Here is a 13,905-nt window from a genome sequence, read left to right on the forward strand (position 1 = left end):
TTTTGTTTTTCTGTATTTGTTTGTTTTTGTTGTTGATGATGTTGTTTTGAGAGAGTCTCAAAACAGCATCAGTTCTGGCTATCTTGGAACTCACTATGAAGACCAGGCTGGCCTTGAGATCACAAAGATTAGTTTGCTTCTGCCCCCGAATGCTGGGGTCAAAGGCTTGTGCTACCACTCCTGGCTACAAATTAGTATTTATTTATTTATATTTAGAACTCCTAAAGTTTTCCAATAAAGTGGAACACTTATCTCATAAGGAAAGCAGTTGTACTGTTAAAGATATGGAACTGAAATCAGTGTCATCATAGAACCTTAACCCTGCAGCTATAGGTCAAACTGATGGAAATAATGTCATTTTGTATCCATTTGTAACTATATATGAAGCATTTAAAAATCATGCAATACATCACTTAACAACATCTCTAATGTTCAGTCTCATAATTACAGCCAAGAGTCTGAATGCCATCAATTATACATGATACATGTTACACAGCAGTAATGATTATTGACTAGATTAGACATTTGGGTTTTTTTAAGCTGAAGTGAACTGTGGAAGTCAGCTTAGTTCTCAGATTATACCTCTCTACCATCAGTGAATCCCTCAGTATTACTGAGTAGAACTGAGAACTGAGATGCTAATAGTTGAGAGTGGAAATCTGAGAGCAAGTTGTGACAATTGTGATACTGTTGTGAAATAAATGACCTGGAGATATGAGGAGACAGGAAGAATAGAAGAAATCAAATAACACAGAACTCATGGGAAGGAGCCTGGGGTACAAAGCCAAAAACACAGTCACCCGAAGTGAACACGGCAACAGAAGAAATATGCCAATGAAGAGGGAAAGGGGTATGCCAAACTTATTTAGTGTTAAAATAAAAATACCTTAAGATAAAAGTGTATGATGTAAAAGCCATTTCCAATTTTAAATAAAATGTAAATGCAGGGACATATGTTGGGCAGTTTAGAAGTGGAACTGCACATAAGCATTTGTGTGTGTAGATATCATATATTAATAGTAATTATCTGTAGAAAGTAGATCACAGAGCACATGCGTGTTCTGCAGAGTACCGACCTGCCCAGAGGAGCATGCTATGATCACGTTCTTTCTCTGCAAAGTAACAGAGACTGTTCAAATTCATCATAAATAAGGGATCAGGCACTGACTGCTTATAGTTCCTTGTGTTAGGATGAACAGCAATAGAACAGAAATGTAGGGTCATATAAAGGAGGTTAGGTGCTGATTGGTTTGTTTCAAGTTATTTATTTACAGCGAAATCACAGAACAAAGGGCAAGCCAAGACCATAGTAGTTAAAAAAAACAAAAAGCAAAACAAACAAACAAACAAACAAAAAACATACCTTTCCCTATCTGTAAGGTCAATGAACCTACAAAAGGATTCATAATACTTAGCATAGTTTATTGAATTCTTTCATTGGATTTTTTTTCCAGCTTTTAACCCACCTCTTTCTCCCCCCCTACTGTGTGTGTGTGTGTGTGTGTGTGTGTGTGTGTGTGTGTGTATGTGTGTGTATGTGTATACATATGTATGTTGTGCATACCTATAGGTGCTCATGCAGAAGGCTGCAAAGAATATTGGGTCACTCTCTGCCCTCTGCCTTCTGCCTTTTTTCTTTGGGAAAATGTCTCCATAAATTTAGACTTAGACTGCAACCAGAAAACCCCAGCAGTCATCCAGTCTCTGTACCTACTCCCATGCCCGCACCACCACATAGCACTACAGTTATAGGTACAGATATAATCAGGCCCAGCTTTTTACATAACTGCTTGGATCTGGATTGGGTCCTAAACCTTGTGCAACACTCACTCTTACCACTAAACTGTTTCTCCAGTTGCTCACCTCGTTAAGATTTTAACTGACTTTCACTCTAAATGGTCTGTGAAGGTTTGTAACGTTTATTTCAGGTATTGGGTGGTATCTAGGGGTTTGGCAGTCACTCTTTGCCCTGTGACATTTACATTATTCCAGTCGTTCACACTACACTTCATGGACTTGCACTGGGATGGGGGATAAAATCCATCACTGACCAGACACCCCTTTTCCTCACCTGCTTTGTGGCATCAGGTATTAAGTTCTATTTTATTTTGGAAAGGAATTATATAAAACATCGTGTAAACCACTTCATTGCATTTCTAACGGATGGGCAGAGGCAAAGGAAAAAGTCCATGTGTCTGTATCTGTAGAACAAGATGAAGTTCTGAGTATTGTATTTATCAAAGTAGATAAAGCCTTGGAGTCTTCTAAGAGAAACTGCATCTAAAAAAGGGTGATTCAGAGCAGCAGGCTGCCAGTTTGGACCTCACCCAAGTGGAACTGAAGACTTTCCTTTATTCCTAGCATTTATTTTTGGTAACATCCTCAAGCAAAATGTGTTTTCCCCATGCCATATTGCAACACCACCACACACAGGGTAGAATTAGAGACCTTGCAGAACAGGTTCTGTGCTTAGAACAAAGGGCCATGAATTTGGAACACTTCAGTTTTCCAGCCTGGGGTACATTCCAGTTTTCTTTTTCTGTTAAGCTTATATCATGTAAGAATGCAGCAATCTCCTTGGGATGACTTCTGCTCTGAAAAGTCTGTGCATGAAAGAAGACGTGTGTGAAGCAGAAGATCTGAAAGTCTGCTCTACTGACTTCATCCCTGGAACGAATCTAGACTTGCTGCTCTAATTTCCATCTCTCTCTCTAACTTCAAATTCAACGCTTCCTCCACCCACTCTCAATGGTTTTCCTGCCTTAACCTGAAGTAAGAAAGAAGACGGTAAAGTAATCAGACTTGCTAAGTTCTGGAAATATTGGCAAGTTCCTAAAATTATTAACTGCTCACCCCCCCCCCCCCCAGGGAAATTCACTCTTTACAGCTACAGTTCCCATGCTTTCAAATAGCATGATGTTGATTAGGTATAACTTCTTATTTCTCCAGGGAATTCCTTGGAGGTTAAAGGAGGAGGGTCACTTAAGCTCACGAATCAAGCATATCTGAGGTGAGGAAGTGGAGGAGGAAGGGAGAGGAAGGAGAGGTACCTGAAGGGGTCTGGAAGAAGAAGTACCACTAGATTCTTGACCAGAAGACCCTCTTAGCTTTGCTATAGAAAGTCAAAATTTGGAGACTATGGCTCAGTGAGTAAAACACCTGAGGATTTCAGTTTGATTCCTACTTTCTCCCATGGTAGAAGGAGAGAATCAACTACACACACACACACACACACACACACACACACACACACACACACAAATACACACATACCATGCAACTCAATTTGATTTTGGATTTTCTATATTTAACATATATTTTAGTACCATGTATTCAAACTGAGGTCTGTATTCATACTTGTTGCTAAAATATTAAATATATCTAGACAAGCATAAACATGGCAGCTTTTTACTTTGGTTTGTTTTTAATTCAAGGTAAAATAAAATATTATTTTTATTTGGATTTTGAGTTACAGGCACTTGTTAGCCACTTAATGTGGGTGCAGGAATCTAAGGTTTCCCAAAAGAACAGCAAGGGCTCTTTAACTACTGAGCTACCACTCCAACCCTTACTATGCATTACTGTTAAGCCAGTACAATCTTGGTAAGTACAAGACTAAATTTTCTTATGCTCTTTCCTCACTTTTCCTTCCATCTATATGATACAGTTTCTGGTTAATTTTGGTGGGCATCTTTTATTACAAGTGTAATACCAAGCAGAAACAACTAGGTCAAGTCTTTGTCTTTCTAACTGCTGAAACTTAGTTATACAGGGGGTTGTGTCAAATGAATTAAACTTATGGGGATGCACACACAGTCATCACCGTTCCATTGGCAGACAGCTACTACTAGCATTATGACACGGAAATGTCAGCCTTCTTTTTAAGCAATGTTTTTAAGACTGTATCTTACTGATGCTCAGAGCAACAACCACAATAGCTGTCAACCTATAAAGGAAAAGGAGACATGAAATAAGATGCAATTTACATCACTATCTACAGTTAATATCTGTAAGAGCTTTGGCTCCCAAAAAATACTGCTCAAGAATTGAATTCTTCATCATACCTGATTGGCAGGTGTCAGCATACCAAACATTATTAAATATTTACTTTCTCAACCTTTAAGCTTTTATCTGGGCCTGGATGTAGGACCTTAGTTAGATCATACTGAGAAATCTAGAAAAATGCCACAGATTATAAAAATCACTAACTTTCTTTTAATAGTAAATGTAATAAAATATTTTCTTGGCAAAACTCTTATCTTTAGAATTCCTCCAAGAGGCAGTACACTAGACAAAGAGCATAGATTAAATTAGAAATCTTCTGGGCTTAAAAGATGTCTGTACTCTTGCTGGGTGGTTGAGGCTTATACCTTTAGTCCCAGTACTTGGGAGGCTGAGGCAGGCAGATCTCTATAATTTCCAGGTCAGACTAGTCTACAAATTGAGATCTAGGATGGCCTGGGCTACACAGAGAAACATGGCTTTAAAAAACAAGAACAAACAAACAAAAGGATGTTGTACTCTTTTCTAATGTATAGTCTTGGGTAATGTAATAAATAGTGAATTTCCTTTTTCTAACTTAAAATGAGAATAATAAATTGATGTCAAAAGAATTTCTTACACACTAACTTACAGGTGGTTTGTCAGTGGTCTAATTCTGTTTAATGTACTTGAAGGGTAATATAAATTTTAGATAGTTTTTAAGCTGCTAGTTGTTACACATAAGAAAATTTGTAGCTAAAGACTTTGGTTCCCAACCCACATCTATTTTCATATTGTCTGTATTATAAACTTTAAGACAGTATCCAATTTTTCAAACAACAAATAATCTATTCATTTTTCATAGTTTGCTGTGAATAAAAGCTAAGTTGTATAGACTATAGCTATGTTATATACTGACTGGCAGACTGGCCCCCAATGTTTCTGACAACAGACAATACATAGCAGAGGATGGCCTTGTCAGACATCAATAAGAGGAGAGGCCCTTGGTCCTGTGAAGGTTCAATGCCTCAGTGTAGGGAAATGCCAGGATAGGGAAGTGGGAGTGGGTGGGTTGGTGAGCAGGGGGAGGGCAGTGGAATAGGGGGTTTTTGGAGGGGAAACCAGGAAAGGGGATAACATTTGAAATGTAAATAAAGAATATATTTAATAAAAAAATTTAAAAGAGTATTGAGTCAGGATACATATGCTTTATTTATACTTAGGAATATATATATTCCTAAGTGTAAATATCTCTCTCTCTCTCTCTCTCTCTCTCTCTCTCTCTCTCTCTCTCTCTCTCTCTCTCTCTCTCCCTCTCCTATACAGGCTCTTTCATATGTTGCCCAATAAGCTCATGTAGCCAAGGATCCTGAGGAAAGTTGCTATCATTCCTGTCTTGAGTCTCTCAGAGGCCACACCAGGTGTTGTGTGGTGACCTGCATGTCCTCCCTGGTGCTCAGCACAGGCACTGAGAGAAAAACAAGGTTAGAAATGAAGTGAGTTTCATAGTGTGAACTATGAAACTTATAACAACTAATTTCTTCTTCTTTTTTTAATTAGATATTTTCTTTATTTACATGTTGACCAACATTCTGGAGGGCAATGAAAGTATAATTCTGTGTACTGTTCGTGAGTTATGTAACTGAATGCTCCATGGTGAGGTCATTTTTTTTTTTTTTAAAGAAAAGTTCAGAAAAATCAAGATCAAAAGCATTCAGATAAACATCAAGAGGTGATTTCATAAAATATGATTGTATTTCTATACTCTGCCTTTTTGTGTGTTCTTGACATTTGTGGTTTTCCTGTTCTTATGAGTTAAAAAAAATGAAATAGTTTAAGTGCCCAAGTGAGGATGCTTCAGTCCCACTTGGGAGAGAGAAGAAAGCCATCACAAGTGGGGATGGAGGAAGGGACCTGGGAGGGAAAGTGAACAGTGGCAGAGAGTGGGGAGAAGAGGGGAATCTGATCTGGTATTGGGTGAGGGAAAAGGACTTAAGCCCAGAGGACCAGCAGAAAGAATGGAAACAGGCAACCTCAGGAAATAGGGGGTCAGGGGACCCTCCAGAGACTTGGGAGGTGAGAGACTCTCTGGACTCAAAGGGAGGGATCTTAGATGAAATAAATGCCCAAAAGTAGGGAGAGGGAACTTATAGAGCCCAACTCCAGCAGGAAGAGAGGACATCAAGTGAGGGATGGGGTTGGCACCCCACAGTCACATCTCTGAACCATAATTGTTCCTCTCTGAAAGAATTACAGGGATGGAAATAGAGAGAAGCCTGAGAAAAAGCAGGTCCAGTGACATGCCCAAAGTTGGATCCAGCTCAAGAGGAAGTCCCACGGCCTGACACTATTACTGAGGCTATGGAGCACTCACAAAAAAGGATCTAGTGTGACCACACTCCAAAAGACCCAACTAGCTGCTGAAAGCAACAGATGCAGATATATGCACCCAACCTAATGGGTGGACCCAACTGCTGACCCTTGTTGAATTAGGGAAGGTTAAAAGAAGCTGAGGAGAAAGGCAATCCTGTAGGATGACTAGCAGTCTCAATTAATCTGGACCCCCCCGAGATGTCTCAAACACTGCCCACTAAACAGACATCATACATCAGCTGATATAAGGCCCCCAACACACAACACCCCAACACAGTTGAGAGCTTCCAGATCTGTGTTCATTCAGAGATGATGCACCTAACCCCCAAGAAACTATAGGCCTCAGGGAGTTTAGAGGTCAGGTAGGGTGGGGTTTGGGGGCATCCACGGGGAGGAGGTGTAGGATGTGGAACAATCAGCGGGTGGATTGTGGTGGGGTGTTGTGGGGAATTGAATATGAAGTGTAAAAATAAATTAATTTAAGAAAATTAAATAGCATATCACTGTATTATCGATGTTCATTTCAAAGTCAAGGATTTAAATTATCCATCCTGTTTCTGCCTTCTCACTGCTGGGAAGGTATTTAGATGCAGGTTGCTGCACCAGGGCTTCCATTCTCCTTAGTTTTGTATCTGTATATTTTATTTTCCTTTTCTTTAAATAGGTCTTCCAAAAAATTGTTCCTTTTCTTACAAAGAGCTAAGATGCATTAAAAACATACGGGTGTGGTGATGGCCAACACCTATTTGTCAGAATTGAGGATGAGGCAGGAAAGTCTTAGTTCAAGACCAGCTTAGGCTTCAAAATGAATACTTGTGTTCTAACCCAAACACAAACAAAACCTCTCCAGTATCCTGTGGACCTGTTACTTTGTTACATTTGTAACAAGTTAGTTTACTGGCAGTCACATTAAAGCCCCGAAAATATAGCAAATTTACTCACAATAAACCTGATTAAGGTTGTTCTGATGCTGGCATTGACCCGGTGTCTAGATTTAACCCCAGATTTAAAGGCAGTGATTCATGATTTCTCTATGCATCATTATTTTAGGATTCCCTCCTAGCTTAGCATAGAAATATTGTTTCTTTGTATGTAAGGATTATTAGGAAATGAGTTTAACTAAAAACCATATGTTTTCAATGTGCTTTACCATGTTTTTAGTTTCAGAGGATAAAAATGCCACTCAACATTTTTATGTGGTACCTGTGAACTTGATTTCAAAATCCTCTTGGTCATTTCCTCCCATGCTAGTGTTTGAGCCAGGAAGATTACTGAGATTCCTTTCATTAGGGTGTACATTGGTGGTGTAGCTTTCTGCACCCTCTGTTGTCCTCTATAGGACAACTTGGTGGTGAAGGAAAAAAGAAAATCTTGCCAAAAACTTTGGTGTGGTGCTGCGGCAGAGTTGATTCATCTATGACAGGTTTTCCAAGTAGAAATAAGTGAGTTTCTCCAGGAGTTTCTGATTATCTGCCTTAGGGTTCTTTGGAAGTTTGAATAAATCACAAGGGTCTGTTCCTAAGAGTGCTACAGCAAGTTTAGCCCTGTTAATCTGTTAATTCACCACTTTATTAAAGGTATGCCTGACCATAACTTAATTCAATAGGTACATATAAAGTGAGTGTTTGGTCAATTAGGCGATGGTTACCAAGAGACTAGACTCATTAATGAAGGAAGAAAGTTTGGATGGATGTATACTTCATCACAAAGGAGTGAACCGGCTATAGTAACTGTAAAGAAAAGAATGGTATGTATTTACTGACGAGATCAATGTAACTTTGCAATGCACAAACGTAACTTTGTCCTTGCAAATTCCAGAGAACGTTTGAATGCTAAGAAAGTGTTCCGTTTTGAAATTCGTAAGTTAGCTGGTATTCAGAGAATGACCAAACCTATTCATTTTATTATGATGCTCCGATCCCCCTATCTTCCTGTCACCATTGACAACTAGCATGTTAGGGCAAATATCATATGTCCCTTAACCCCGCTCCTGTTAATTACTTCAAGGAGTCTCACATTTCCAAACCACTTCTCAACTCTTCAATGTCCATTCCTCCAGGGTAATGAAGAGTGCTTTTCTGAAAGGCAATTTTCTCATCTTTTAGGGCACTTCCAATGTGCCCTTTTACTGAGTCAATCAATAGCTAAGTAGTTTCTGCTTTCTTATATTCTTGCTCCAACTGTCATTTGGTTTGTCCCTGGGTTTCCACTTTACATGCAATGCACTCAAGTGATGGCTGTCTCTAACATCAATAATAAATGAAGCTGAGCTGATGAATTTTATTTTGTTCCTCATTGTGACCAAGGACCATTTTATTTATTTTAAATATTCACACGATTGAATATTCATTATCAATTCATATTCCCTCCTCCATATCAGTATTGAAGTTTTCTAATATCTGGAGAAACTCATTCTACAACTCTGGAGGTTTTATAACTTTTGGTTGAACTGGTCAGATCTTCCAAAATAGCTCCTATAAATTACAATACACTGGGGTATTCATTCCAGTACCCTGGTTTCTCTCTTCTTTGGTCTGGATTATCCAAGCTGTTTTGCCTTACTATTACTCATAATATTCTCCCAAGACATACTTTTGATCAGTGATTGAAAACTAACCATGATCTTCAATAGTTATATTCATCAATTCATTTTTAGAAATTCCAAGAACTTGGATTTTAAAGGTATATTATCTATCTATCTATCTATCTATCTATCTATCTATCTATCTATCTATCTATCTATCTAGTGTATGTGTGTTTGTGTGGGGGTGGGAGGGTATGCACGCCATTTCTTTACAGGCATATGTAGAGGGCAAAAGGGTGGCATAGAGATGGAGTTACAGGAAGATGTGAGGGGTTTGACTCAAGCTGGGAAGTGATCTCCGGTCCTTTGGAAGAGCATGAGTTACTTATTCACAAAGCCATCTCTTTAGACCTCAACTATTTCTTGATCCAGATTTTGAATTATTGCTACTGTCCCATGTCTGCTCTCCTTTCTTCAATTTTTGCTATATTTTTATTTATCTTTCCCTTTTACCCCCTCTCTCATTCTTTCTTTCCTCCTCCTCCTTTGTCCTCCTTCTTCTTTTTCTAAATCTATCTGTACTTATGCACATCAACAAAGCTTGAGAAAAATATAGCTTTATACTGAGTTACTTAAGTTAATGGTCCCCAGCTGTGAGTAGTCATCATTAGCTGACATGTTATAATATTTTCTATTTTCCTCTTTAACACCCATCACCTATATTTCTGTCATTATGTTAAAAATGTTGCTGTTGCTATTATTCTTAATAATTAAGAATATTTAATTAAGGAGCAATCAAAGAAAGAAATATATTCTCCCAATCACACCTGTACCACTAGCTATCTTTGTGCCTATATCTTCTGCATTCTCAGAAGAGTAGCTTGATACATCACTTACTAAGGTGTATATTTTGGACTGATAACTACTCCCTAATGAACTACTAAATGAAACACAAATATGTGATAGCAAACTAACCATAATCTTAAATAGTTTTATTCATCAATTCATTTTTTATAAATTCCAAGAATTTGGATTTAAAGATATACTGTAAAGTATGTATGTATGTATGTATGTATGTATGTATGTATGTATGTATGTTTCTATCTATCTATCTATCTATCTATCTATCTATCTATCTATCTATCTATCTATCTAATGTCCAAGGAATGCCTTCCTTATTTGAGAATGGTCTCATTTAGTCCAGGCCTGTCTTAAACTTGTAAGTAGTTGAGGATGACCTTGGCATCTTGTTCTTGCCTCAGCTTCAAAGTACTAGGATTACAAGTGTGAGCCACTGGATCCAAGTGAAGAATGAAATTAAATGATACGTGAGACGTCGGGTTTCAGATGTAATTGAGTCAACAAGAAAAGCATTCTAGGTAGAATGAAGTGAATTTTAGAAGTTTCATGCATTTACCTAATTTTAATTATCTGTGATATAAAGTGTTGTTCACTCTTATATCTGTCCACCTAGTCATTTATTAACTGACACTTTATTGAGCAGTTTCTCTAGGCCAGCTCTTTGAAAATGACCCCAATATAGCTCTGTGGATAAAACATTGATAGAAACAGATCAACATACCTTCTTTCCAGAGTTAATCTTCTAGAGTAGCAGCATATGTTTAAAAACCACACAAAATAAGATTTATAAAATATCATGTAGGTTAATAAATGCTATGGGAAAAAATGTAAGGGGGGTGATACAATATGTTAAAAGGGGAGGCTCCAGTTTTACAAAAGGTATAATCAGAGAAAGACTCCCTACAGGAAAAAGGAATCAACTAAAAATCAAGAGTTCACTAGTTTATTTTATTCAATAAATATTATGGACCAGTCAAGAGTCAAACATGAATTCAAAATAATTTAACCAGCCCTTGGTTGTTTTCATTTTAACTTCTCTTCCTGATTATCTAAGCTTCATGTTCTAGTATCCCCAAACAAAATAATGATCATACTATCATTAGCTGTGCCTAGTTGATCTCCTCTTTCCCTATTTTAAAGTCAGTGACTTCCCACAGGCAACTAGAAGGAGGAGTTACTTTCCCTGTTTTACAAAGAGAGACAGGCCTTAGAAATGTGACTGTCACAGTTATGAAATGTGTGAACTGCAAAATCAGGACTCAATAAAGAAAGTATGACTCACTAGCCAAGCTTGCCTTACCATGCACACAGCTGCCTCTCTGACTATGGGAAGTAAGAAACCTACCAGAATGAACCTACAGAATGAGCAAGCAGTGAGGCTGTATATTCAGAATATACAGAAATATAGAATATAGAAAGCTATTCTGCTAACATATAAAGAATCAGACCTTGCTAACTATGGAAACACTAAGAAACAGATAATTATTAAGTGCTTATGGAGTAGTAGCCCACAGTAATTTTCTAATTTTTGCTTTAAACATTGGAGGTAAGATAAATAGACACAGTGGGCAACTTGTGTCCAGCCTTATACCAGACATACGTGTGCCCAATGAACTGATTTTGTATATCTGAGCACCTAGAAGCATTCTTGGGGATCATTTTTCATAATAATCCTTTATACCTTGTATCCCTTGAAAAATATGAACTTCATAAGCACTTATTTTCTGATGCAAGTTTAATAGTTTTCTTTACTTCTATTTCCATATTATTCTTCCTATAGAAAATTAATATGTACTTACTTTGAAAATATTTATTAATTATTTTGTCCTATTTTTTTAAAGCAACAATAAATTGCAACCCTAAAGGAAGAACAACAATATCAACCAGCCAGACTCTCCAGAGATCCTGGAGACTAAACCACCAACCAGAGTACACATGGAGTGACCCAAGGCTCCAGCCACATAAGTAGAAGAGGATGGCCTTCTCGGGCATCATCGGGAGGAGAGGCCCTTGGTCCAGTGAAGGCTCAATGCCTCAGTGTAGGGGAATGACAGGTCAGGGAGGCAGGAGTGGGTGGGTGGGTGGGGGAGCACCATCATAAAAGCAGGGGGATGGGATAGGGGGTTTCCATAGGGGAAACTTGGAAAGAGGATAACATTTGAAGTGTAAATAAATAAAATATACAATAAAAAGAGAAAAAAATATAGAATTTCTTTTTACTTTCTAGTGGTCATTCATATCCTACTTTAAAACAAGGTAAATATAATTTATTATGTAATTAATAAAACAAAATAGCCTTAAAATTAATTTCAGAATAATGATAATATTTTAAAATTTTAATATGTAATACAAATTTTATTATAATGAGGTCCTATTATTTATATTAGGATGAATTTCACCAAAAACTGTATTTTACATTTTACAACTAACATACTGCGAGTATGTGCTCACACAGTAATGGGACAGATTTTGTTACAGTGATAATACTTCTGTAGACTATGGATTGAATTAAAAATGTCAAAATCAACATGGACTCTTTCACTTAAAGTTAATTCTAGTGGCTTATCAACCTCACAACTTTCCTTAGCTAATCACTTATGTATGCATGCGTGTGTGTGTGTGTGTGTGTGTGTGTGTGTGTGTGTGTGTTAGCTATTAAATAGTAAAACAGTTTGAATTAACAGATGGAAAATGACATTGTGGATAAAGTACAACATTGGGTTATAAATATTGCAAAATGTATCATCTCACCTGGTCTGGCTGATGAAGTTGTAATTGTTCTTTGGCTGAGATTCTCAGGAGAATCTAGCTTTTTCTAGCTCATATATACTTGGTACTGTATCTCAGTGAAAATAATGTGGAGGTTATCTAATTATCATCTATCTATCTATCTATCTATCTATCTATCTATCTATCTATCTATCTATCTAACATCTATTTATCATCTATCTAAACTATTCACACATAGCTCTATGTGAATCTAAGTTTCTGGTCACAACCAAATAAACTGAACAAGTGAGTCATTCAATTGATGTGTACTTTCCATATTTGGTTTATTTCTGTATGTGTTTATGATGGGTCTTTAAATAGGGCTTGTCCTTAGCATTCATTCTTATAAGTTGCTTGTGGTTGTTGGAAGGTAATGATGATAAACAGCCTGAGCTCTCAGCTAATATCTTTCGGAAGGTGTCAGGATAGCTTTGACAGCACAATGAAAGGAGAGAGATGGAGAGTAAGAGCTTTGCAGTGTTCCTGCCTCTCATCAGCTATAATTACTACTGTGAAGTCAGCAACAGTTAATGGTATTTCTACATATGCCAAGGAGAATGTCTAGGGATAGTGTACATACACCCAGTGCTGTTAATTTTTACTCTGTTCCCTGAGTTCAGAGAGAAAATATTCGCGTCCTCAGTAAAGTCTTCTTCTAGTAACTTGATAACTTGAAGATAACCAATTGACCTCTATTTAGCCATCTCTCAGCAGCCAGTATTTGGGTGAGTTTACCTTGTTTTTCTTAATTCCAATGCAGACACAGCTTAAAAATCCTTTGAGTTAATGCATTTTAGGAGTATAATTTCTAATCACACTCTGGGCCAGCCTTTTGACTTTTGAAACTTTAAAACGATAGAAGTACCTCATTTTCTTTTCTTGAAACTAATTAAGTGCATAGATTCTGTACATTCAAATAGCTCAATGCCTTTTAGGTGAAGCTTCCTTTACCACTTTAGCCATTGGAAATCTCACTCTTTGGACAGCAGGAAACAAGTGTAAACCTCAGGTATATTGAGCAGGAGAGATTGATACCAGTGCCCAAATAGTGAAGGGAACACTGCTCCTTTTGATAAGACATGGAAGGAGGCAAATAGAAGCATGACAATTTGTTATTACCACAGGTATTTAACCATGAACCAGGCACTCCAGAAATCTACTCTAATTTGAGCCGAAAAGCAAATAGAACACAGAATGGAAGCTGCTCGATCAAGAGCGCTTCCGGGTCATCCTCAGGTAAGCCCCAGCGATTCCCTAAAGGTTGGACAATCACTAACAACCTCAATTGAGTACTGGACATTATTTCTGTAGTAACCCCCTTTACAGAGCTCTCGAATGGACTGTGTAAAGACGACTTTCTATAACATCAGTTTCAGTACACTTCAGGTCAGTCCCTG

At 37.6% G+C, this 13,905-nt stretch overlaps 1 protein-coding gene across 5 annotated transcripts in view; it reads right to left on the reverse strand.

Moving 5' to 3' along the window:
- The window catches only part of Ano3 (anoctamin 3), a 285,933-nt gene that overhangs the window by 49,660 nt on the left and 222,368 nt on the right, over positions 1-13,905 (reverse strand). The gene's annotated exons all lie outside the window — the stretch shown is intronic.

This window comes from Mus pahari, chromosome 3, assembly GCF_900095145.1.
Source record: "Mus pahari chromosome 3, PAHARI_EIJ_v1.1, whole genome shotgun sequence".
NCBI lineage: Eukaryota > Metazoa > Chordata > Mammalia > Rodentia > Muridae > Mus > Mus pahari.